Genomic DNA, 22,484 nt, shown 5'->3' with positions numbered 1-22,484 from the left:
CGACAGCTAAAGCCCCCTGGTCCAAAGGTTATGACGAGAGCAAACATTGCTCTTACCACGATCGAAAGGGACATTCAACCGAAGAATGTTGGGACCTCCAACGACAACTGGCTGCTAAATTCGCAGCCGGAGAAATAAAAGATGTGGACCTCAAAAAGCCACAACCTTATCAGAAGAGAGGTCCCAGAGATAGCTCTCCAAAACGCGAGAGGTCACCTGAAAAAGAAACAGACTCACCACCCCCAGCTCCCAAAAAGAGAGTCGATATGATCCTTGGAAAGTTTCCACAAGGAAAAAGCCTACAAATCGAGGCCCTCTTGAGTAAACCACCTCCCCAATCGAGCCCTGGCTCAAGGATCGATTACATCCTTGGAGGGTCCGATGTGTGTCAAGACTCCGTTAACTCTATTAAAAGTCACGTACGGAAAGCTGTGTCAAACACTCAGTCCAAACCGACCAAGCCTGAGTCTAACACTAAGATCTCTTTCTGGGAGAGTGAGACATTAGACCTCGATAGACCTCACGACGATGCCCTTGTCATAACATTAAATATAGCAGGGTACGAGGTACCTAAGCTCATGATCGACACCGGAAGCTCCGTCGATCTTATTTTCTACAACGCACTAAAGGGAATGGAAATAGACGACTACGAAATTGTCGACCAGAAATCCAACCTCGTAGGTTTCTCAGGTGAAACAGCCACCTCATTGGGAACAATTAAGCTCCCAATTATAGCTGGCGGAGTCATGAAAATGACCAACTTCATAGTTGTCGACAAACCATCCCCTTTCCACGCAATCCTCGGAAGGCCTTGGATTCATAAGATGAAAGCAGTAGCTTCAACTTATCACCAATGCGTGAAATTTCCAACAACCAACGGAATAGCTACCATACACGGTAGCCAAAAGATTTCAAGGATCTGTTACCTGGGAGGATTCGAGATCATAAAAGAATCCCCCCAATAGCAATTACAGATCCAGGAGAGTCGCGAAATGCAACGAAATATCCGAGGTCCCCCTAAGAACCTCACCGAAAAAGTTAGCATCGACGACTCAAATCCTGAGAAACATGTGAGCATCGGATCCGAGCTACCTCTCGAAACCAAAAAGGAGCTCGTCGAATTCCTAAAACAGAATATCAAAACCTTTGCATGGACCACCAGCGACATGAAAGGCATAGATGCAAATGTCACCACTCATAAGCTCAATGTAGACCCTACTTTTAAACCGATCAAACAGAAACGTCGTAAGCTAGGTCTAGAAAAAGCCCAAGCTGTCAACGACGAGGTCGATCGACTAACAAAGGCCGGGTCCATCCGAGAGGTACAATACCCCGATTGGCTAGCTAACCCAGTGGTAGTAAAAAAGAAGAATGGGAAATGGAGAATCTGTGTAGACTTCACCGATTTAAACAAAGCCTGTCCTAAGGACAGCTTCCCGTTACCTCATATCGATCGTTTGGTCGAAGCAACGGCTGGACACAAGCTCTTGTCCTTTATGGATGCCTTTTCAGGATATAACCAGATTATGATGGATCCTGAGGATCAAGAGAAAACCGCATTCATAACTGAACGAGGAACCTATTGTTACGAGGTCATGCCGTTTGGTTTGAAAAACGCGGGAGCTACCTATCAAAGGTTAGTAAATAAAATGTTCGCTGGACAACTCGGAAAAACCATGGAAGTCTACATCGACGACATGTTAGTCAAATCCTCAAAGGGGGAGGACCACATCTCCCATCTAAGAGAATGTTTCGAAATCCTCAACAAATACGACATGAAGCTAAACCCAGCTAAGTGTACCTTCGGAGTACCTTCCGGCGAATTCCTAGGTTACCTCGTAACCGAAAGAGGCATCGAAGCCAACCCGAAACAAATAGCGACATTCCTGGAAATGCCATCACCTAAAACGACCAGAGAGGTACAAAGATTGACCGGACGGATCGCAGCACTAAATCGATTCATCTCCAGGTCCACCGATAAATGCCTTCCATTCTATAAACTTCTGAAAAATAATAAGAAGTTCTTATGGGATGAAAAGTGCGAAGAAGCCTTCAAACAGCTGAAGGCTTACCTCTCGGAACCTCCGATACTATCCAAACCTGTAGTAGGAGAACCACTGTACCTGTACCTCGCCGTGTCGGCAGCTGCAGTCAGCGGAGTGCTAGTACGAGAGGAGCAAAACGAACAGAGACCTGTCTATTATATTAGCAAAAGCTTAATAGACGCCGAGACGAGATATCCCACCATGGAAAAACTAGCCCTAGCAGTCGTGACAGCTGCCAGGAAGCTGCGACCTTATTTCCAATCGCACTCGATCATCGTAATGACCTCACAACCATTACGGACGATTCTGCATAGCCCTAGCCAATCCGGACGATTAGCAAAATGGGCTATAGAGCTCAGCGAGTACGACATCGAGTACAGACCCCGAGCAGCAGCAAAAGCTCAGGTCCTCGCCGACTTCGTTATTGAGCTAGCATCCGAACATCTAGACCAGGAAACAGAGGTTCCGAAATGGAGCCTATACGTGGACGGAGCCTCGTCAAGGCAAGGCTCCGGTGTCGGTTTAAGACTAACCTCCTCAGCCGGAGAAACCATCGAACAATCCTATAGACTTGGATTTAACGCTTCCAACAACGAGGCCGAGTACGAAGCACTAATCGCTGGATTAAAGCTCGCCCTGAGCCTCGGAATTCGGGAGCTAAACGCCTACAGCGACTCGCAGCTGGTAGCTAGCCAGTTTCACGGGGAATACGAAACAAGGGACGAAAGAATGGGGGCATACCTCGAGGTCGTCCTAAACCTCACAAAGCAGTTTGACAAGTTCGAGCTAACGAGGATCCCACGAGGGGAGAACTCCTCAGCAGACGCGCTCGCCGCATTAGCTTCCACATCCGACCCTCTCGTAAAACGAATTATACCCGTGGAAGGAATCGAGAAGCCAAGTATCGACATAGCTACCAAGGCTGAGATGGATAGCAAACCAAAGGAAAAAATAGAGGATAACAGCCTCCCGACGGTAGCTACCCAAGTTTCACGACATTCTGGTTCCCGAAAACTAGAACACGCAGCTTTAGAAAGCGCACCTCCAGGAAAGCACCCAGAACCCGGAAAACAACGACAAAAGTGAAGGTACTCACCGAAGTTCAGACTCCCTAGAGCCTAACTCTACGAGTACCTCCGGAGGCACCATCCAGACCTCGGAGCCACTTGTCTATAAAGTCCAAACAAGAAGCCGCACCGCTCTTAAAAACGCATCTAGGAACGCTACACAAACCACAGGGATAACGAGGAAATTGGAGATATTCCTCAGAACCCAGAACCTACTCCAACGAATATCTCCGGGGGCACCACGGCACCAGGTCCCGAACAGGAATCTCCCTCCTCTCTCACAAACAAGTTGTAGGGAGAGAGACTGGAGAATACCGATCATGGATTACATCCTAGAGGGAAAAATTCCACCAACAAGTGGGAGGCTCGAAAACTCAAAGCCTTACAGCAGCAATACTGTATAATCGAGTCAGCCCCCCATATTGAATTAAGGTCTCCGGACCTTACCTAAATGCGTTCATTACTCTGCATTGATCGGCTGAGCCGTCGCATGATTTGTTGTCATATCATAAATTTTCATTGCTATAATTTTTACTTTTATGAAATTTTATAGATTTGATTGACTGTTTAATACGATATTTCAGACTGATTTTTAGTGCACTCGATTTAACCCAACGGTCACAAAGATTTTTTTTCAAAAATTTCCCCTTTCTCCAACGGTCATGAACAGTAATTTTCATCTATAAATACAACTCATTTTCACTCCATTTCTTCATCCAAAACATTTCATCTTCTCTCAAAATTTCAAATCGCTCTCCTCCGATTTTTTTTATTTCAAGAAAGATGATTCGCCACTTTTGTTTTTATGTGCCATTTTTATTGTGTTTCTATTTATGGTTTATCCGTTGGAGAATTTACTCCAAGAGAATTTAGGATGAATATCGGTTTACTTTTCTTTACATCGCTTCTCTTGTAATTGCATGTATGATTAATGTAAACGGTTTTAAATTATGAAGTTCTAATAAAATTATTATTTTGTGTTTTAGAAATACAAATGGCAAACATCGAGAAACTCCAGTTCCCGGCTCTGAAAGTAACCGGCGAAAACTATGTCAGATGGGTCACAAATGTGAAACCCTATCTTGTAATAAAAAAGATAACCGAAGCGATAAAAGTCGGTAACAAATCGCCACCCGAGCATATAGCCGAAGCGATAATCTTCCTGAAGAAGCACTTAGATGAGAATCTAACTCACGACTATGGAGACGTTGAGGACCCAGCCGTACTATGGCAAGCCTGAAAGACAGATTCGATAATCAAAAGGAAATCAATCTCCCTCACGCTCTGAAGAGTGGAAAACCCTCAGGTTTCAGGATTTCCAAAGGGTTAGAGATTACAATTCCACTATCTTAAGGATAGTTGCACAATTAAAATATTGTGGTAACCCTGTCACCGAAGCAGAAATGCTTGACAAGACATACAATACTTTCCACAAAGAACACAACGTCTTATCCCGAATTTACAGAAAATGTGGGTACACCAAATTTTCTGAATTGATGGTAACACTCATGTTGGCTGAAAAGAACGATGAGTTACTAATCAAAAACCATAATTCCCGACCTACGGGAGCCAAGGCATTTCCCGAAGTGAATGCTACGGCGGTAGAATATTCGGGAAGGAGAAACCAACCAACCGAGGTCGTGGTCGGCGTTTCAACAACAAAACGTGGAAAGCCTTACTATCCTAAAAGTATTAGATCTAACAAATGGGTTAGATCTGAACAACCTCCTAAAGGAAAAGAAACCGAAGAGGATACCACAAAGAAAAGTGAGACTGTATGTTACAGATGTGGATGTAAAGGACATTGGTCCCGTACCTGTCGTACTCCCCCACATTTGTGCAAGTTATATCAAGAGTCCATAAAAGGAAAGGCTAAAGAGGTGAATCTCACGGAAAATGTTGAAGGGACCTCATACCTTGAATCCTCCGACTTCGCTAATGAGCTGGACTAGATTACTCCTGAAGAGAATCGAAATGCCTATGATAAGAGTATTGAATAGTTTTTAGTATTACCATGTATAATTATTATATTTCATGTTTTAAAAAAAAAAAAAAAAAATAATGATGTTTTAACGTCATCTTATTGTATAATTATGTGTTTCCTTATATGAATGAATTTTATGTTTCTCTTTTATTAATATTTATGACAATTTCAGAAATGGATCAGAATGGTAATGAAGCAAAATCCAAGAAACGGATTCGTGAAATATGCATACCAGATAGTGGAACAACACACACTATTCTGAGACAAAAGAGATATTTCTCTGATATAAAACCGACAAGAATTGTCGTCAATACAATATCAGGTCCTGCAGACGTGATTGAAGGAACTGGTAAAGCAAATTTTACTTTACCGAATGGAACAAAATTTTCCATAAATAATGCTCTATATTCTCCAAGTTCTAAAAGGAATTTATTGAGTTTTAAAGATATATATCTTCACGGATATGATACTCAGTCTGCAACTGAGGATGGAAAGAAATACATGTATGTAACTTCTGAGAAATGTGGCAGAAAACACATATTGGAAAAGTTTCCAGAACTTCCTTCGGGGTTACATCATACTTATATCGATGAGATCGAATCAAATCTTTTAGTAAAACAGAACCCAGAAGAGTTCACATTATGGCATGATCGCCTTGGCCATCCAGGCACTACAATGATGCGTAAAATCATAGAAAGTTCACATGGTCATTCACTGAAAATCCAGGAGATTTCTCAAGGGAATAAAATGACATGTGTTGCATGTTCTCTAGGAAAATTGATCGTAAGACCATCGCCAACCAAAATCGATAAAGAATCACCAAAGTTCCTTGAAAGAATTCAAGGTGATATATGTGGACCGATACATCCACCATGTGGACCATTCCACTATTTTATGGTATTAATTGACGCATCCAGTAGATGGTCACACGTTTGTCTATTATCATCTCGAAACATGGCATTTGCGAGATTTCTAACTCAGATAATCAAACTGCGGACACAGTTCCCTGATTATAATATTAAAAGGTTAGATTAGACAACGCTGGTGAATTCACATCCCAAGCATTCAATGATTATTGTATGGTAACGGGAATTGAAGTTGAACATTCTGTGGCTCATGTTCATACGCAAAATGGTTTGGCTGAATCGTTAATTAAGCGTCTGCAACTGATTGCAAGACCATTGATCATGAAATCAAAACTTCCAACCTCTGTATGGGGACATGCTATTTTGCATGCAGAAGCACTCATTCGAATCAGACCGAGTGCATACCACAAGTATTCCCCACTACAATTAGCGTTTGGTCGAGAACCAAATATTTCCCATTTAAGAATCTTTGGTTGTGCAGTATATGTGCCTGTAGCACCACCACAACGAACAAAGATGGGACCACAAAGAAGGTTGGGAATATATGTTGGTTGTGACTCTCCATCGATTATAAGATACCTAGAACCACAGACTGGTGACGTCTTTACAGCACGTTTTGCTGATTGTCATTTTGACGAAAATGTATTCCCAGTTCTAGGGGGAGAAAACAAAAATGTTGGAAGTGATATAAAATGGAGTGTACCATCATTGTTATATCTTGATCCTCCCACTAAAGAGTCAGAACTAGAAGTTCGACGAATTATGCATTTACAGAGTATAGCTAACCAGCTACCTGATGCATTTGTAGATACCAAGACGGTAACTAAATCTCATATACCAGCTGCAAATGCTCCTGCTCGTATCAAAATGCCAAATGAACAAGAAAAGGAGGATGACACACGAGAGCCAAAAACACGCCTGAAGCGTGGTAGACCTGTTGGTTCTAAGGATAAGAATCCTAGGAAACAGAAGAAAGCTGAAATATATGATGCACCCAAAATAGCAGAAAATATTTTGGAGGAAATAAATGATAAGGATTCTGATGAATCAGAGCATCATGAATCAGAGCATCATGAATCGAAAGATAATCATGAGATTTCTATTAATTACATCCATAATAAAAGGATATGGAATAGAAATGAACAAAATGACCTTGATGATGCTTTCTCATATATTGTGTCAAGTGAAATAAATGAAGAAATCGATGATCCAGAACCAAAATCTGTCTATGAATGTCAAAAGAGACATGATTGGGAACAATGGAAAAATGCAATACAAGCTGAACTTGATTCGCTTAATAAACGAAAAGTATTTGGATCTATTGTGCTCACACCTGCAGATGTGAGACCAGTTGGGTACAAATGGGTTTTCGTTCGAAAGCGAAATGAGAAAAATGAGATTACGAGATACAAAGCTCGTCTAGTGGCTCAAGGTTTTTCTCAAAGACCTGGAATCGATTATGAAGAAACGTATTCTCCAGTTATGGATGCCATTACATTTAGATTCCTGATGAGTCTAGCAGCTGATAAAAATCTAGAGATGCGTCTCATGGATGTTGTTACAGCTTATCTATACGGATCATTAGATACTGATATCTACATGAAAATCCCTGATGGATTTAAAATGCCCGAAGCATTAAGTTCCAAACCTAAAGAGTTATGTGCAATAAAATTGCAAAGATCATTATATGGGTTAAAACAATCTGGACGTATGTGGTACAATCGTCTCAGTGAACATTTAACAAAAGAAGGATATGTGAATGATCCTATATGTCCATGTGTTTTCATCAAGAAAACAATATCCGGATTTGTAATAATTGCGGTATATGTTGATGATCTTAACATTATCGGAACTCAAAAGGAAATACAAAAGGCATCAGACTATCTCAAAGGAGAATTTGAGATGAAAGATCTAGGACAGACACAGTACTGTCTTGGCCTACAAATAGAACATTCACAAAATGGTATATTTGTGCATCAATCCACATACACTAAAAGAGTGTTGAAACGATTTAACATGGATAAATCAACTCCTCTTAGCACCCCGATGGTCGTTAGGTCACTTAATATTGAAAGTGATCCATTTCGACCACCTGAGGAGAAAGAAGAGATACTTGGTCCGGAAGTACCATATCTAAGTGCAATTGGAGCGCTGATGTACCTTGCAAATTGTACACGGCCTGATATATCATTTGCTGTGAATCTTTTGGCAAGATTCAGCTCATCTCCAACCCGAAGACATTGGAATGGGATCAAACATGTTTTTCGTTACCTCCAAGGGACATGATTTAGGCTTATTTTATCCTAAAAGTTCAAAAGGTCAAATGGTTGGTTTTGCAGATGCAGGATATCTTTCAGATCCACACAAAGCCCGATCGCAAACAGGATACGTTTTTACGATCGGAGGCACTGCTATATCTTGGCGTTCCCAGAAACAAACGCTCGTGGCTACTTCTTCAAATCATGCTGAGATCATTGCACTCCATGAAGCAAGTAGAGAATGTGTATGGCTGAGATCAATGAGCCGACACATCTGTTCAAGCAGCGGGATTGGCGAAAATACGGAGCCAACTATTTTATATGAAGATAATGCAGCATGTGTTGCTCAAACAAAGGACAGATATATCAAAAGCGATAGAACGAAGCATATTCATCCGAAGTTCTTCTCATACACTCAAGAGCTCGTGAAGAAGAAAGAGATTGAAGTAAGATATGTCCAATCATGCGACAATGCAGCCGACCTCTTCACAAAATCACTCCCTACCTCGGTATTCAGAAAAACACATCCATAACATTGGAATGCGTCATCAAAAGGATCTATGACTGCTTATTCGAGGGGGAGCTTACGTGGTTGTACTCTTTTTACCTTACTATGGTTTTTCCCATTGGGTTTTCCTGGAAAGGTTTTTAACGAGGCAACAAAGACGTTAAGCGGGGGCGGATAGTGTCACCGGCCCCCAAGGGGGAGTGTTATGAAAGTCAGAGAACACAGCGCCGCATAAGTTGAAATTATAAATGATGTGGGGCCCGCTGCACTATTTGCACAGTAGATTTTTTTTCTTTAGATATACGATCAAGTTCGATCGTTTCAAACACACACTTCAATCTTCCCTTCTCTCTCAGATAAACACTTTCTTTCAGTGTTATAATTTTCTACGGGTATAAAAATTTTGCCCTTATATAAATTCCTGCGATACAAATAAATTCCAGTTCTTTTTATAACAAACCATACATTTTGGTACTAATATATTTCGAAATCCAAAATAATCTAGTTACAAATTTATATAACCCAATTAAAACCCAAACCAAACCATAATTTGTTTCGGTTAAATTTATGTATGAAAAAAGTAAACCAAACCCGTGCCACTAATAATCAAACCCTAACCTTCAAACCAGTTGATCCAAATAATCATTACGCATATTAACCCCAACAATAAGTTTAAAAATAAGTTGTAATGTGGCGGTTACTTGCCTATAAATATTCGAATGATTCATTCGAAAAACCCTTCCCACGCTCTTTCATCTCTTCCCCATTCTTGATCTCTCTCTCTCTCTCCCTTTCTCTAAGTTTCTTTCATCTTCTCCATCCTCATATCATCATCATGATCATGTGGACTCAACATGAATTACAAGTTTTTTTAAAAGCAATGGAAACAGTACCGGAGTCCTCTCGGAAAGTCGACGTCATATCGGAAATTATGAAGAAACCATTGGAAGAAGTCGCAAGTGCGTACGAGAAATTAATCCAAATCCAGGTGGCTGATGCTCAGATTGTCCAAAACAGGTAACATCAATCACACGTCTCTTTCTTGATTTGGTTTACGGAAAACAGAGAAAGAATCATATGAGAATCTTTGATTAGCTCATGGTCTGTAAGGGAACGTCATGGATGAGATTTGTGCTTACCTCAAGGAGTTGAGCACAAACACATCTCCTCCTATGGAAAACATCAATCCCAGGTTTGTTTTATTCTTTCTTGATTTAATTTTTTAGGTTATTCTGAAAGCTAATTTAATCAAACTTTTTATTGGTGGATTAAAGCATGTGGAGCTTTCAAGATATGCATCGATGTGACTTGGCTATGACTAAAGTATCAAATGGGATATAGCAGATCGGTTCAACATCATTGCAACTATAATCAACAAACCATTGAATGAAGTGGTTTACTACTCTTCATTGCTCGATCCAAGCCCAACTCATGTTCTTGATCAGTCTATTGTACCCTTCGTACAAGAGAAGAACTCAGGTCATTGGACAGCTGCCGAGCATGAGTAAGCGTTTCTTTAGTTTTAAATAAGTTTTCATTTTCTTGTTTGTTTGTTAAATGTGATTAAATTTTTTTTTTTTCCTTATGGCAGAGTTTTTGTTCAAGCGCTGGAAACATGTCGACACAAAAAAGGTAGAATCAGCTGGAGGGCCATGAGCGAGATAGTCACGACAAGAACTAAAGGTCAAATCAAGGACCACTACGACAAGGTTGTGAAGAAACGCACTTGATCATTCTCAATCAGCCGGAACGCTCACAACTCTACTTAGACACTTCTCCTTTTCTTTTTGGGAAACAATGTTAAGGTAGTTTTAGTATTTATTTTGCCTGCAATATGCGATTGATAGAGCATACAATGTAATCACAGACATCTAAATGATACAGAATACAACTTCAATTACTGAATTTTGAGATATGGCGCTAAAACCAGACAAACACATCCAACTTAAACTAAACATAACAGTGACCTGTAAAACACCTCTTGGTGTATTCTTGTGTTGTTTGATTGAAGTTTCAGCACCTGTGTATGAATCAACAGAAAAGTACATAGAAAAATTAGCATTCAACCTCAGAGCCAAGCTACGATAGTATTTATAACATATCTCTGTCCCCAACGAGTACATCAACTCACCGTTTTGTTAAACTTCCCAATGGTTGCCAATAGGAATGTTCCAAGTGGAATGACCTTTCTAGTACCTCACCTGTTTGGTTTTTAGGACGAAAGCTATAAACAATGATCATCATCATGTATATGCCTGCAAAATGCAAGTAATCACAGCGTAAAATGTCAGCACCATTTCTGAAACGCCCTAAGAATCAAGGACCAGACAAAACAGACAAAACTCAAACTAAGCTCCTGTCTATATCTACTCTGGGAACATAACAAAAGACGTCTAGGTGGATTCTTGTAGGACTGAGGGGTTGTTTGATTGAACTTTACGCACCTATGCATGTCACATGAGCTCAATTAGTATTTGATAACATATAAGCAACGGACCGTTTTGTTAAACTTGTCAATAGTTATCAACGGGATTGTTCCAAGTGGAATAAAACCAAAGCATATATCAAAATTCACAAGCAGTTGATTGAGAAACTAAAAGGCCTCTGATGCAGGAACAATCAGAAAATAGATAATAAAAAAAATCAGCAGAATCTTTGCGGATGCTGCTGGAGGTAATTTCATTTTCTTGCGCTTACCCCTAAATCTTAACATACCTTTAATTGATTCTGTGACTGAATGTTTTAGAGCGCATTGTTTTCCTTTGCATCTGCTTCATAATAAAACACCGAATCAGATAAACCTATCTCGTTTCGAATCGAAAATAGCTCCAATTAAACACGAAGCAATAATTACCTCTGCTTGCTGCGTCGTTACTGTTGTTGGAACTAGAAGGACCTTCCCGTTTCGTGGCCGCTATGACACGTGTACGATTCGATGTTTGCTACTCGGTTAGTAAGCTGTAACGACACGTGGGTTTTACTCAAAGTATATAAATATCAACTTGAGTAAAAAAAAAAAAGAATCCTATCTAGTACATACCCTTCTCCAAGAAGATGTAAGCATAATGATAAGCACTGCCAGCAGATGGACAATAAGAACAAGCTCAGCATAGCAACAAGCGGAGAGCAGCTGCTACTCCAGCGATGAAGAACGATACAGCAAGAGCAGGTCCTGTGTGTTGTCTAGCTACTGTTCCCACTAGAATATACACTCCTGCTCCAATTGTTGTTCCAACTCCTTCAAAAATTCAACAAAGGTAGTAAAAGATCAATTCAATTGACACAATATATGAGAAAAAAGTTTAGATATTTGTCTCATACCAATAGCAACAAGGTCAACGGCTGTTAGTTTCTTGGCAAGCTGATGATGATGATCATCATCTCAGGGTTTAGTTGAAGATTTACATAAGTCATCTCAGTTAACTACATACTGTTATGAACATGACCTGTAACTCAGTCCTCACATTGAACATGTAGATCAAAAGAGAGACAAAATCTCACCTTTTGGATTAAGTTCTTGTCAAGCTCAGCTTCCGTAAGAAGCATATCAGCACTTGGGTGTCTGAAGAACAGAAGCTCCCTCTCTCCATCAGCTCTTAACGCAACAAAGCCGAGAGCTATAAATGCTTTGTGATCGAATCTCATCATCTCTAAGCGCCAACGCAGCAGCTTCTTCTTCATCATCATCAACAGCAAAGTACTCATCTCTAAGCGCCAAGGCATCACCGTATTTGTTCTTGAGCTGGCCGTTGACATACTCCTCTGTCTGATCCATTGCTATGTTCATATACCCATCAAGACAAGCAAGAATGCATGTGCAAGAAAAAGTAAAAGAGAACTCAATATTAAGCTTAACCAGAACCTAGAAAAAAACTGATAGTTTCAGATTCAGATTAAGCAGTGTACACCATAACTCAGAAACTAAAACCGTTGACTATCTATTTCGTCTCCTAGTAATCAGTTTCCTCATCGATAGCTACAAAACTATATGATAACCGAATCACAAAACGATCCGACTGAGAGAGAGAGAGAGAGGCGTACGACGAGTTCGGTGACGTCAAGTGGATGTTTGCCGGATTTGAGGGCGGAACGCCGAGATCGAGGCAGTGACGGAGGGCGGTCTCGCGAGGGATACGTCGCTCGTCAGGGAGATTGATCGGAATGGCTCCGGCGCCGCCGTGTAACGCTATCACCCACCCCACCATAGCTAACGGAATCGCCCACTGATTCGTCCTCGACGATCAATCACGACGATTTGGATTCCAAACCCACGGATTTCACCAAACCAAGACGGGAGAGAGATAGAGAAGAAAGAGAGTAGGAGACTTCCAGGTGTGATGCGTGTCCCCTAAGCAACGTCTCTTCCTCCTCCTAACTAATAAGAGCACTTGTAACGGGGCATGACAACGAATCCGTCAGTCCGGTCCGTTGCACTTTTTGTATTTTTAACTAATATAAACCCAGCCCATTTGACGGATTAAATGGCATCTTGACGGACCCGGTCCGTGGACGACGTGGCGGAAATAGATTGGACGGAGGCGCGAATGTGTTTGGTCTTGGCGAGAAAAAAATCGTCATTTCGACGAAAGCAAAGAAAAAAAAAACCTCTCAACTCTCTAGGGCGATTGTCGGATCCCACCTTCGCGATTCAACTCCGTCTGATCGTCAAGGTAAGTAGAAGCGTTTTTTTCTATATTAATCGAACTAGAGTGTTTCCATTTATATTCAATAGAGTTGGAATCGTTTCGTATCAAAATTAGGGTTCGAAAAAAATCTGCGATTTGGGGATTTTTTATTTTCAATCGATTTGCTTTCGTTTCAATCGATTTTGTTTTGTTTCAATCGATTATTTTCCGTTTAAATCAGGTTTCGATTAGTTTTCGATCGATTTAGGGATTTGAAGACCCTTTTGGGTCTCGAACGATTTTGGGATTTGAAAACCCTTTTGGGTCTCGATCGATTTAGGGATTTGAAAACCCTTTTGGGTCTCGATCGATTTACGGATTTGTAAATTGTGCATTTTTTCCATTCGATTTAGGGTTGCGACTCTATTTAGTGTCGAATGGTGTTCGTCTTTCTTATTGTTTTTCAAAATCAATCCTAATCTTTGCTTTTTGCTTGTCTCTTTCTTTGCAGGTTAAGGAAAATGGGAAGGTATAGCTATAGCCAGCCATCCTCATCATCAACGTCCATCGACATCACCTCACTTCTCGACGCTGAAGCTCAGTTGTACGCCGATGAAGCTCAGAGTAGCTTCGATAATGGAGAGCCGTTTCAGAACCAACCTCAACCTGAGGGGGATGATGGCATCCCGACGATCTGCTACTGTGGGAGTGAGCCGGTTGTTGCTACAGCCTACACGGAAAAAGATCCAGGCCGTAGGTATTTCACCTGCAACAATGTCGTTGATGGAGCCACTCACATCTGGAAGTGGTGGGATGACGCGGTCATGGAGGAGATGAGGGACTTTCAGACGGAGATAAGACGGCTTAAGGAAGCAGTTGCAGAGAGAGAGAAGAAGCTGCTGCTGCTAGAGAAGACTGTGTACGACGCAAGAAAGGATACCACACGAGTTAAGCTAATGGTGTGCCTGCTAGTGGTCATAGGTTTGGTAATCTTGGTTCTACATGGTAAGTTCTCGACTTATTTGGATTTCATTTTCAGTTTATGCGTTTGTATTAAAACATTTGACTGCCTAATGTTACTTGTTTGCAGGAGTAGCTTCAAAGGCTTCAATGGGGGAGTGTTCTATCACCTGTCCAATGGCCAAAAAAGTAAAGGTACTCTGCTTTTCTTTTCTATCACTTGACAATGTATATTCCGTAAAAAAAAAATTCAAATAGTATTGTAGATTAATAAATGCTACTGATTTGCTTTATATCTTCCCAACCCGTGTGATTTGATTGGTTTTAAAGGTTCTACGTTTAAATTGCTATAGTACATAGGATTTAATTTTGGTACTGATTTTGAATGGTGTTTGGTTAAATTGCTTTTAGTTTGCTTCCTATCTTCCTAACCGCTCAGATTTGATAGGCTATTATTGTATAATAAATTGGAACATGTATTACTTAAGGCTCTGTGTAACTACTTGAGTAACACAGAGCATTTTTACAGCCATGTCGGGTTATAGACACCTGCTGTACAGTCAAATGCCAGTAGATCTTGAATCACCCGAGCCTTTTTGGCTCGGGTCTCAAGCTCCTGATGATTCTCTTAGCGAAATCCCTCCTGAGTGTTCTAGCCAAATCCCTCCTGAGTGTCCTAGTCAAGTCCCTGGTCAGTCTCGTAGGCAAGTCCCTGGTCAGTCTCGTAGGCAAGTCCCTGAGGAGTCTGTTAAGACCTTTGCAGATAGAAGGAAATATTCACCCAAAGAGGATAGGATCCTTATTGGTGCTTGGCTTAACACCAGTAAGGACCCTCTCGTAGGCAACGAGCAGAGAGCTGTTGCTTTCTGGAAGCGTATTGTAGACTACTACAACGCCAGCCCTCAGCTCGTTGGGGAAGTACCGCGAGAGGTTACTTCTTGTAAGCAGAGGTGGTCTAGGATCAATCATGAAGTATCCAGATTCACTGGTTGCTACAACCATGCGCTGAGGGAGCAGAGAAGCGGCCAAAATGATGATGATGTGATCAAAGCTGCTTACGACATATTCTTCACCAAGTACGATACCAAGTTCACACTCGATCACTGCTGGAGAGAGCTCAGGCATGAGCAGAAATGGGCCTCCACTTATATGGCTAAGGATGGTGGAAAGGAAAAGCGGAGGCCAGTGGTGGATCTTGACGGAGCAGAAGAAAATGTTGTTGGAGAAGATGAGGATAGACCAGTCGGGGTAAAGGCTGCGAAAGGTGCCAGTAAGAAGAAGAAGAGTGGTCGAGATGAGGAGTTGTCTAAGCTACAAGGCGTTTTGGAACTTAAGGAAAAACTGTCTAGAAATAAACTCCTTGATCGCTTGCTGGCCAAGAAAGAGCCATTGTCTGAGATCGAAACAACACTAAAAATGAAGCTTATGTCTGAAATGTTATGATGTATACTGTGTGTTGTTTGAGGTCACTTGCAGGAAAAGTTAGTACTTGTTGTGTGATGTGTGAACTTGCTTAGTTGTTACAGCTAAACTAACCATTTTTTAAACGTGTTGTTGCAGGTTGTCACGGGAGGATAGGAGTTCTTTTGTTCCTTAGCTAATGCGGAGTTGTCACGGGTGGATTTAGAGTACTGAGAGCATTTTGGCATGTAGTTCCTGCTCATAAGTCACGGGTTTTCCCTTCTTGTAGTATAAGTAGTCGGATATGTATCTCTTTCTCCTCAACATCAAAAACCTTATCACCAAAACCGTTGTAATATTTTGGAACGAAAACCATTGTAATATTTTTCTGCTACTTGCTTCTCTCAATCCTTTGTATCCATCTCATCAACATGCTTCGTCTGATGAAAATGATGAAATCGAGGAGAGATTGGATGATATTATCGAAGATTTCATTGACGAAATTTACGACGATATAGTTGAGGCCGAACCCATACCGCAAAGGACCCGTAGTTATACTGAACGACACCGCGAAGGAGGACAGCACCAGCTAAGCAATGACTACTTCAACGACGACCATTCGATATATTCGATACAAACTTTCAGACGCCGATTCCGCATGAATAAGGGATTATTCATACGTATTGTCGATGGCCTTGAACAATTCTTTCCATTCTTCCAGCAAAGAAAAGATGCAACGGGTAGGTGGGGTCTTACTGCACTACAAAAATGTACGGCAGCAATTCGTCTACTTGCTTATGGAAATTCGGTTGACACGGTTGACGAATATCTCCGACTTGGTGAGAGCACTGCACTTTCTTGTTTACATCATTTCACTGATGGGATAATACAGTTATTCGGAGATGAGTATCTGCGACGACCCACAGCAGAGGATCTTCAACGGCTACTCGATATGGGAGAGAAACGAGGGTTTCCTGGGATGGTCGGGAGCATTGACTGTATGCACTGGGAGTGGAAAAATTGTCCAACCGCTTGGAAAAGACAGTACGCCCGTCGCCACGGAAAACCGACTATTGTCTTAGAGGCCGTAGCTTCACAAGATCTTTGGATTTGGCATGCATTTTTGGTCTTCCAGGTACCTTAAATGATCTTAATGTCCTCGATCGATCTCCTCTGTTTGATGACCTTTTAGAAGGTCGAGCTCCCAGGGTGAGGTACATGGTCAACAACCACATGTATTAGTTGGCATATTACCTCACAGATGGTATATATCCAAAATGGTCAACATTTATCCAAAGTATCACACTCCCTCAAAGTCCTAAACAACAGTTATTTGCTCAAGTTCAAGAATCAATCCGAAAAGATGTCGAGCGTGCTTTTGGAGTATTGCAAGCTCGGTTTGCGATTGTGAAAAACCCGGTTCGTACGATGGCCAAAGAGAAGATAAGAAAGATAATGAGAGCATGTATCATACTACACAATATGATAGTTGAAGATGAACGAGATGGTTATTCAATGCGGTACGATATTTCAGAATTTGAAGAAGGAGCATCTTCCAGAACTTCGGAGGTCCTAAACGCAAACCCTACACTAAACGAAATCCCGACAATTCTCAATAATATATTTCCCAACCGAAATGATCTTCGTGATAGGCAAACTCATGAACGATTGAAGAATGATTTGATCGAAAACATTTGGAATAAATTTGGCGATGAAGATTAATAATTAGTATCTTTATATTTAAACCTTGTATCTTTTAATCCTTGTATCTTTAAATTGAATCCTTGTACCTTTTATTTTAATTATGAAATTAATAAATTTTCAATTTTACTTTTTTTACAAAAAAATAATAATATTTTCTTGCTAAGGACTCCGTCTTCGGGATCACCATTGGACGAGCTTTTTGGACTCGAATCCTTCACTGTTCAAACAAAAAAAAAACAAAAAAAAATATATTAAACAATTGCCAAGGATCCCAATGTGGGCATGACCATTGCAAGTGCTCTAAGCGACGTCTTTATGATAAGTAGGTAATTTTTTATTTTTTCTAATCACAATTAATTTAAACAACCCACTTGAGAGACCCTGATAATAATGCTCTAATGCGACGGCGGTAAAACATATATATTACTGATATCACTTTCAAAGTTTTTATTAATCAAGTATGAATTAAAGCAAGCAATTTTTTTTTTCAAATATTTTGTATTTAATATAAAGAAGAAGCAATTACAATATGAGAAAAATATACAGAACACAACTCTTTTAGATCGAAAGCAATGTGATATGCTTATTAATAAATGTTCTTGTAAAAACTTTGTTGTACGGTTGCGCTAACTTAGTTTTTCTGTTTTCTGTTGTATTCCTTTGTTCTCTGAGTAGCTAGGTCATGCGAGGGATGTATTGGAGCTGTGAAAAGATTCATCCGATAAATGGAACGTTACCTCTTCTGTGACTAATCATAAACTATTGATAATTGATATTTTTTTTTTAACAAAGGGCTTTCAATTAAAATAAAAACGTTTACATGATAAGAGTGTAGACCTTATAGAGAGAAAAAATTTGCACGAATACAATTCATGACGAATAACATCTCAAACCTATGAAACATTCAAGGCATGAGAGAGTCAAAACCAAAAAAGAAATGAAAAAGAGCTACTAGCGAGTGTTACCACGGCCGTCGCAGTGAAAGACTTCATAAATATCGAACTCATGATCTATTAAACTACTATAAAGAGGGTCAACTAGGCTAAGTTCGCTTGTGACCTCTGGAACTCCATTGAGATTAACTCTCGTCGAACAAACCATAGACTCGTTCAACATGAGAGTCATAAGCTGCTTTGGGGATTTATCGAAGTGCTTTCTTGTGAATCTCCGGTTGTTGAACAATAAGTTCCATTGTTTGCAAGTAGATCGTAAATGCCTCAGAGATGTAGCCGGAACGCGACAAAGTATCTCCTCTATCAAATCACATGGAAGGTCCAACATCTTTAATGTGTTTTTTTCTCATCATCGTGAGTCTTAAGATGGTGGCTTGAATTGTTATTTAGGGTTTTCGTTTGCTCACTCTTACAAGATTAATATATACGACTTTTTTCCTCATTCCTTTTCCTATATGGTTTATATTTTTTTTTATCAATATAAATTAATTCAGTATCGATTTTATAAAATCACTATTATTTTATTTATTTGTTTTGAGCGAACAATTTCGGTAAATTAGAGTCAATAATATTTAACAGTCGTATTATAAAATTTGGTTGTAAATTATAAAACATCAAAGACGAGTTCTAATCTGGAATATGTATCAAATACATTCGGGAAATCCCATATATGTTTTAAAAGTTTCTCATAAGCACTATTCCCATAAGTGGTCTCTTTAGCCAAAAAATCTGTCTTGTCATTGTTCTCACGGGAAATATGAAAAAAAAAAAGAAGATCAAAACCAGGGGCAGTCCCAGTGTTAGTGTATTAGAGGGTGTGGCATGTGCCCCACCCTATTTTCTGGATATCAAGTCTTTCACTGCGACGGCATATCCAACACAAAAAAGAACAAGACAGCTAAATAGTAAATACATATCCAACACAAAGATAAGGATCAGAAAAAAGATACATGACAGAGTATCCAACCTTTCTGGTGATCTTTGGCCTTTCTCATGCAAGGGATGCTTTCTCAGAGTGGAGCATGAAAAACAAGAGTGAATGAATATATATATATGTGAACAAAAAGAACAATTTTAAGACAAGAAAAGGGTAGGTTATCAATTATGTTGGTAAAAAATAAAATCATCTTAGAGCATCTTTATCCCTGTAAAAAAAAGGTCTCTTAAGCAAAAAGTACAAGAGGGGCACAAAATAACAAAAACCGTATGCCCAAGTCGCCAAATAAGAGACGTTTTCGGTGGGTTTTTTCAACTGTTCGCGAGACCCACTGACACGTGGCGGCCCACGATTGATTCTTTTTTATTTTTTTTTAATCAGACAAAAACGAAAAAAATAAATAAATAAGAAATCCATTAAGGGTTTGTGCGATAATGATGCTCTAAGAGCATGATTATCGGGGGTTCTTAAGGTGGAGTTCTTAGCGGAATATAAAAACCCGTCTCTTAACTTTTAACTAAAAAAGCTAAGAACCGGCTCTTAAATAAGAATTTTAAGAACCGATTCTTAGTTTTTTTAGTTAAAAGTTAAGAGATGATGTTAGGAGTTTTCAAGGCTCCTAAGACAAATGTTGTAGTATAGTGATTGTCGAACCAGTTCTGAGGGATATCAAAGCACTGAGAATGCAAGTACTCACTTAATCTAAGTGCAACCAATGATTTAGATGGGTTTTAAGCTATGACTAAAACTAGAAAGCAATAACAGAATGATACTTTCTTGACTAAAGGAAAAGAGAACTCATGGGCAGAGGGATTAGACCTTGGGTGATCAAGTATCGAACTAAGGATGGCAAACGATCAATCAAACTATCAACCTTAAGCCTAGACACAATTCTAAGCGAGCTCTATGTCTAGATGAATGCTCATTTGCTAACATATCTCAAACATCAAATGTCTTTGGTTGAATAATATGAAAGCAATCATTACTAACAAGTCTATTAGCTATCTTAGCATCTTTAACAACAAATGTCTTTGGCAAAGTATACTAAAAGCCTAGGAGAGTTGTCTCAGGCATTTCATCAAACACCTTTCGGGTGGGAAATGCCTATTGATCAACTTTTGAGTGGCCAACTCAGAAGATGCATTAAGAATACTCTACTAGCAAGGAACAAGAATGATCTACACTAAAACATCCTAGAACTAACCTAATCACCCTTAATCTCCCTAACCCATGAATTCAAAAAGTGATTACTCACTAATCTCCATGATTCCTCTTAAACCCATATTAGATTTCAGATTAATCATTTAGAGAAAATACAGATAATAGAATAGAAATCAACAGTAGAACATCTGATCAATGAATCAAAGAGATCCCCTTTTTCAAGGTTTTTGGTGGTTTTCTTCAGAACAAAGATAGCTCTGCCTCCTGGTGGCTTACAGAGTATTAAAACATAGGTTTAGAAAATAAAAACGTGCATAATGAAATGACCAAAAGGCCCTTGAGAAAACATGAATTCGGCCAAACAAATAGACGTGGAGCGACCTCGGCACGTCGCTGCGAGAGGTCGCTCCCGGGTCGTTTCTTCGCGAGCGACCTGGCTGTGTCGCTCCGAAGACGTCGCTCCCGGGTCGTTCCTCGCGAGCGACCTGGCTGTGTCGCTCTGAACTGGTCGCTGTGGTGAGGTCGCTCTAGGAGCTGGAGCGACTTCGCCTTATCGCTCTGAACTGGTCGCTCTAGGAGCTGGAGCGACTTCGCCTTGTCGCTCTATGAGGTCGCTCCGAAGCGTATAGGGCGAGCGAGTTCATGGCGTCGCTCCGGTAGGTCGCTCTGGCTGGAGTGACTTGAGATAGTCGCTCTGGGCTGGTCGCTCCAGGCAGTGCTCGTCCAAAGATCACTCTAATCACCTCCTTTGAGCTCCAAATGCACCCAAGTGTCTCCAGGAACTCCATGTGGCACTCCAACACCTGATAGAGACTCATGTATGCAGAATGTAACCTAAACATGGCTAAATCCTAGTCTATATGATCAAAATGCACATGGATGAATGGATAAGATAATGAAAATATGCAAGATATCAACTCCCCCAAACTTGTTCTTTTACTTGTCCACAAGTGAACTTTCTAGAACTCATAGGGAGAGAGGTTTGAAGGTGGGAGCTCATAGCCAAAAGAAACACAACTAGTACTCGATTCAACATCTAATCCAGCACGAGCACACTCTCTTATTACACTCTAGCTTCTCTAGGTATATCTGAACTCTTTTCATCCCTACACTCATCATCATGCATCCACACATTCAAATCAACCAACTCTCACATTCATTAAGCACAAAACATCAGGTGAATTCTTGCAAATGGTAAGTTGGTCCAAGTCATTTGGTTGGGTGAGGGAAGGCTTTTATTCAAGTGATTCAAGAGGTTCGAAACTTTGAAGAGGAGAAGTCATTTAGTTGGGCGAGGGAAAATTTGGTTGGGTAAGTTGGTCCAATGTGGGCATGACCATTGCAAGTGCTCTAAGCGACGTCTTTATGATAAATAGGTAATTTTTATTTTTTCTAATCACAATTAATTTAAACAACCCACTTGAGAGATCCTGATAATAATGCTCTAATGCGACGGCGGTAAAACATATATATTACTGATATCACTTTCAAAGTTTTTATTAATCAAGTATGAATTAAAGCAAGCAATTTTTTTTTTCAAATATTTTGTATTTAATATAAAGAAGAAGCAATTACAATATGAGAAAAATATACAGAACACAACTCTTTTAGATCGAAAGCAATGTGATATGCTTATTAATAAATGTTCTTGTAAAAACTTTGTTGTACGGTTGCGCTAACTTAGTTTTTCTGTTTTCTGTTGTATTCCTTTGTTCTCTGAGTGGCTAGGTCATGCGAGGGATGTATTGGAGCTGTGAAAAGATTCATCCGATAAATGGAACGTTACCTCTTCTGTGACTAATCATAAACTATTGATAATTGATATTTTTTTTTTTAACAAAGGGCTTTCAATTAAAATAAAAACGTTTACATGATAAGGTTGTAGACCTTATACTGAGAAAAAATTTGCACGAATACAATTCATGACGAATAACATCTCAAACCTATGAAACATTCAAGGCATGAGAGAGTCAAAACCAAAAAAAAATGAAAAAGAGCTACTAGCGAGTGTTACC

The 22,484-nt window shown here is 40.0% G+C and overlaps 1 long non-coding RNA gene across 3 annotated transcripts; it reads right to left on the bottom strand.

Annotated features, from left to right (window-relative positions):
* Window positions 1-10,528: 10,528 nt before the first annotated feature.
* Window positions 10,529-13,155, bottom strand: LOC106402836. 3 transcript variants are annotated; one of them, XR_007318121.1, is made up of 8 exons: window positions 12,770-13,155; window positions 12,230-12,494; window positions 12,050-12,158; window positions 11,769-11,966; window positions 11,583-11,686; window positions 11,444-11,496; window positions 10,860-10,983; window positions 10,529-10,748 (listed from the first exon to the last, which is right to left on the bottom strand). It is a non-coding gene; the product is annotated as an uncharacterized LOC106402836 (long non-coding RNA). The 3 variants fall into 3 exon arrangements; XR_007318120.1 differs by having other exon boundaries at window positions 12,230-12,505; window positions 12,770-13,154; XR_007318122.1 differs by lacking the exon at window positions 12,050-12,158 and having other exon boundaries at window positions 12,230-12,505; window positions 12,770-13,154.
* Between the last annotated feature and the right edge of the window lie 9,329 nt (window positions 13,156-22,484).

Source organism: Brassica napus, chromosome C1, assembly GCF_020379485.1.
Source record: "Brassica napus cultivar Da-Ae chromosome C1, Da-Ae, whole genome shotgun sequence".
Classification (NCBI taxonomy): Eukaryota; Viridiplantae; Streptophyta; class Magnoliopsida; order Brassicales; family Brassicaceae; genus Brassica; species Brassica napus.
The sequence above is the reverse complement of the archived record's forward strand: the minus strand, read 5'-3'. Positions and strand labels throughout refer to the sequence as shown.